Below are 5,021 nucleotides of genomic sequence, written 5' to 3' on the forward strand. Positions count from 1 at the left end.
CGCAGGAAAGAGTGGTAAGGCAATAGTACTCGTATCCATTCTGTGCAGTTTCACACCTTTTGTTAACCTGCGTCGATCGTGGATTGAAATGTGGTTCCATGATTCCAGTAAGATATTACTTGTGATGAAGTCTCTTACACCTGCAAAGCGCGCTGTTTAGTTATCAGTGAGTCTACGTTCGTCAATGAGCCCTACATGGTTTATAGTTACGACGATACCTAACGGTTCCTGCTAAGGAGTTGCTCTTTTAAACAATAACCCGTACAAACAAACCAGTTGCAACTTTGCCTGATATCGGTGGTACCCTAAGTACTTGGGCTGTGCCTGGCTCTGTCTGAAAAGAACAACATGTAGTCACAGAGTCAGGTCACACACGTCTACTTTCATGCCCCAGAGCAAATTCACTGCAAGTAATATCTCGTAGCCAATCTATACATTGGCTAGAACTGCGAATTAATAAAATACATATGAATACAAAATAAAGTTAAATGAATAATTTAATAAAAAGGGTTGTATCTTAATGTATGTATTTGCTGCAGACAATAGAAAATTATCTTTAATAATGTCTATTCAAGAAAGGACATGTCAAATAAATGGGAAGTCAACCTATGATATTCGGTTAGAATACAGGCAGAAAACACCATTACCAAATGCAGTATTGTTACGTTGAGAGCGTTACGGGAATGGTAGCAAATTTCGCAGACTAAATAGTTTTTAAAGATGCGGGGAAACTAAGTCCATTTCGTTGTCACAACACACGAAACATTCATCAGTTCAAAACACGACGGAGTTCTCCATTACGATTCGCAGTTTAATACAAACAATAGGGGGAATAACAACTCATATTCTGTCTATGCACAGTTCCATATTGCAACCGGAAGTGGAGCCCTGCTCTAGAGCACATTCAGATCTCTCAAAATGTGAAGTTCCTTCCGAAGTATGACAGCAGCTGCTCACTGCCCAGTAACGTCTCCACGATCGAATCACACAAGTTACCACAGGCAGGTCGATTTTTTTTTTTTTTTTTTTTTTTAAGAACTGAACATAAAGTGTCGAGAATCACTCTCTTGAGGTCTTCACTCGAACATTCAGTTACTTGATGACTGGTATGTCCTCCTTCTCATGCATACAGCGGCGACGTATCACGACGTCGAAGAAATGAGGCCTTGGTACGTTGCTGGAGGGAGCTGGTACCTCATCTGTTTACACAAGTCACATAATTCCGTGGACGGGGCCGATGAGCTCTGACGCCATGTTCAATCATAGCCCATATTTTTTCAAATGGATTCAGATCTGGCGAGTTTCTGGGTTGCCAGAACCTCAATTGGCACTCTCCACTGTGTTCCTCAAAACACTCCATCCTTCTGCTGGCCTTGTGACACGGCTTATTATCTTTTTGAAAAATTCAACTGTCATCGGGAAACATGATCGTCTTTAAATGATGTATGTGGTCTGAAACCAGGCTGCACTCTACTCAGGGTACTCTGGGATGTCCATGAGACTGTTCCCCATAGTGGAACCACTGTCAGCTTGTCTCCATATTGCAGTACACCTGCCAAGAAGGAGTTCCTTTGCAAGGTGAAGAATACGTGCCCTCCCATTGGCATGATGAAGGTGGCATTGGAATTCATCAGACCTTGTAACGTTCTGCCACTGTACCAACGTCCAGTGCCAACGGTCATGTGTCCATTTCAGTCACAGGTTGTTTGGTCTTGCCCACGCGTTTCGTACAAGGTGCCTAAGGAATGCTGCATTCTCGGAATGCTATACTACTTTTCAAGCAAATAACATTAGTAGTTTTATTTCTATAAAACAGACTGACAATACTTAACTTAAATGTACAAAGGAGTCGCTAGCGATGGGCAACATGAACATAAATCCGAGTCCCGGCTATACACAATGTTCAAACAAGCCATGGATATGGATTACTACAATCAGATATCGTAGCACTCTTTGCTAGGCCGTGGTAATACTCTACTAATCCTGCCCACTAATGTCCGGCCGAGGCTGGCAGGAGCGATGCTTATATTCATTTCTAGCAGAAGTCGCTCCTGGCGCGGCGCGGTCCTGTTCAGCGGGCTATTGGCTGGCGTCACCTCACCGCCTTCTGTGGTCTTGCATTCTTCCTCTTCGTTCCGGCGCTTGTGGTTACGCCAGAACACAGGTGTAGATATATATACGAAGACAGTAACTTGTTCTCGAAAGAACAGTTATTGTTGATGACCGTGCAGCTTTTCCTTGGAATCAATGATGACTAACTGAAAACCTCAGCTCCCGACAGGTGTTGTTGATATACCTCGATGTGCACAGCTGAAAACGTGTGCCCCGACCGGGACTCGAACCCGGAATCTCCTGCTTACATGGCAGACGCTCTATCCATCTGAGCCACCGAGGACACAGATAAATAGCGCGACTGCAGGGACTTATCCCTTGCACGCTTCCCGCGAGACTCACATTCCCAATTGTCCACAATTCTACATATGTATTGTACCTTATAGACATTTGCCCAACCACTCATTACTCGCGCGCACTGTGGCGATTCCCGGGTTCGATTCCCGGTCGGGGCACACATTTTCAGCTGTCCATCATCGAGGTATATCAACAACACCTGTCGGCAGCTGAGGTTTTCAGTTAGTCATCATTTATTCCAGGGAAAAGCTGCACGGTCATCAACTGTAACTGTTCTTTCGAGAACAAGCTACTGTCTTCGTATATATAGTTAAAGGCTTCCGAGCCATTGACCTTCGTCTGTGCGAATGCGCACAGGTTACCCAAACTCTTACAGGAATCGCCAAAGTGTGCGCGAGTAATGAGTGGTTGGGCAAATGTCTATAAGGTACAATACATATGCAGAATTGTGGACAGTTGGGAATGTGAGTCTCAAGGGAAGCGTGCAAGGGATAAGTCCCTGCAGTTGCGCTGTTTATCTGTGTCCTCGGTGGCTCAAATGGATAGAGCGCCTGCCATGTAAGCAGGAGATTCCGGGTTCGAGTCCCGGTCGGGGCACACGTTTTCAGCTGTCCACATCGAGGTATATCAACAACACCTGTCGGCAGCTGAGGTTTTCAGTTAGTCATCATTTATTACAGGTGTAGATGTTGTAGTGTTAACAACGGCACATGCATTGGTCCACGGCTGCGGAGTCCCATCATTGTGTTCAAATGTGTGTGAATTCCGAAGGGACAAAACTGTTTAGTTCATCGGTCCCTAGACTTACACACTACTTAAACTAACTTATGCTAAGAAGAACACACACACCCATGCCCGAGGGGGGACTCGAACCTCCGGCGGGAGTGGCCGCTCAGTCCGTGACATGTCGCCTCAAACCACGCGGCAGCCCCATCATTACGAGTGTTCAGTGCACTGTGTATTCGGACATATTTGTACTCCACCCAGCCTTGAAATCCGATGTTAATTTTGTCAGAGTTTGGTGCCTGTCCTGTTTTACCAGTCTCCTGAGCCTACAGCGTCCAGCATCTGCAATGAGGGGTGACGGCTCAACCTCACGACGTTTGGACGTGGGTTCAGCTTGGTTTTGCCACTTGTTGAAGACCCTCAACACATGACATCTCAAACACCCAACTCATCATGCAGTTTCCGAAATGCTTTTGGCGAGCCTCTGGGCCATCACAATCTGCCCTTGGACAAAGTCATAAAGTCCGCGCACATTCGCCATTCGACAGCAAGCACACTGATATTACATGCACCGGGCGTGTGTCTGATTAGCAGTCATACCTCGTCAGATGTCGCTATTATTGCTGTGGTGGGTGGGGGGAGGGGGCGGAGGGTTGTATCGACGGCAGGTTGGTGATCATAATGTTCTGGCTGATCAATTTACATCGATCTTACGTGTTACGGACGTGATTTGATTCATCTTCACCACTTTTTGCACTAAACTAATAGATATTAACATTCTGTTAAATTCAGGTCATTTACAATAAATGTAAGTAATATTTAGTTCATAAATGAATAAGCCATTGCGTGAGTTTTTTCACGTTACATGACTACAGATCATCGATAAATTTTATTTAAACAATTATTTATGACTACTTAACAGAAGCGTCTTTTAGTTCTCTTTTCAGTTGTGTTGTCCGCAAACACATGCAACTGACTACTTTAGAATCGGAAGCTTTTACTAGCAGCAGCACTCAACGTTAAGTGTATGTTACTGGCAAACAGTCAACTGTTCACTAAATAACTACAAGAGAATCGCAATATGAATTATTGATGCTGTGTATATGTGGAGAATATGATGTTCTGAAAAACGTTTTCATAACGAAAAAGATATGAAAGACGTCGTAAAACAATAAACGAAATAGATTACAGATGAGTGACTTCAGGGGATGATAGCTATTGTACCTCGCTATCATCTGAGATATTGTTTGTTGAAATCGCATGGAGCTATTAAAAGTTGTTAACTCAGAGGCTCATTGCGTGAACGGTTATTCACTATGAAATATTAACATCTGTAGTTTTCAATATATTGAAATGCTGTTTTATTTAATGCGCCTGATTTTCATGAGATCGCAAATATATTCAGATTTGCTGATTGTGAGTTATCATAGATTCTTGAAGAGCTGTAAAACGCCGTCTTTCCAACTGTCTGAAGACCTGCCATCGCTTGGAACACTGTGACCTGCAAAAATGCCGTGCAAGTGACAGCCGACAAAATCTAGCGTGCTGCGACTTCCCATGTTTCCGGCGACGCTACAAGCCTTTGTGCCTCTACTCGCTTCTGCCGGCCATCTAGCTAGAAGCCGAAACTGCTATGACGCGCCCTGGGACGGCTGGCATTCAGCCCTGTTCCAAATTCGTCTTACCTCGTATCAGTGCTGGACTACCGATTAATTCACCTAAATATCCGTAACGTTACACTGTGCCAGGAACTTTACATATTCAGAACTTTGTTACGTCCTGCATTACCGCAGTCCCTCTGGCAATCAAACATTGACATATGTACAATTCTGTGATGCATATAAAACAATGCGCTACTGACAGAATATGTACAAATAACCGGTCGT

The 5,021-nt window shown here is 44.3% G+C and overlaps 2 non-coding genes across 2 annotated transcripts; one reads left to right on the forward strand and one right to left on the reverse strand.

Annotated features, from left to right (window-relative positions):
- Positions 1–2,321: 2,321 nt before the first annotated feature.
- On the reverse strand, positions 2,322–2,395 carry Trnat-ugu. The gene has a single exon. It is a non-coding gene; the product is annotated as a tRNA-Thr (tRNA).
- Positions 2,396–2,932: 537 nt separating this feature from the next.
- Trnat-ugu lies at positions 2,933–3,006 on the forward strand. Its single transcript has one exon. It is a non-coding gene; the product is annotated as a tRNA-Thr (tRNA).
- The last annotated feature ends 2,015 nt before the right edge of the window (positions 3,007–5,021 follow it).

The sequence above is a fragment of the Schistocerca americana genome, chromosome 8, assembly GCF_021461395.2.
Source record: "Schistocerca americana isolate TAMUIC-IGC-003095 chromosome 8, iqSchAmer2.1, whole genome shotgun sequence".
In the NCBI taxonomy this organism is placed as follows: Eukaryota; Metazoa; Arthropoda; class Insecta; order Orthoptera; family Acrididae; genus Schistocerca; species Schistocerca americana.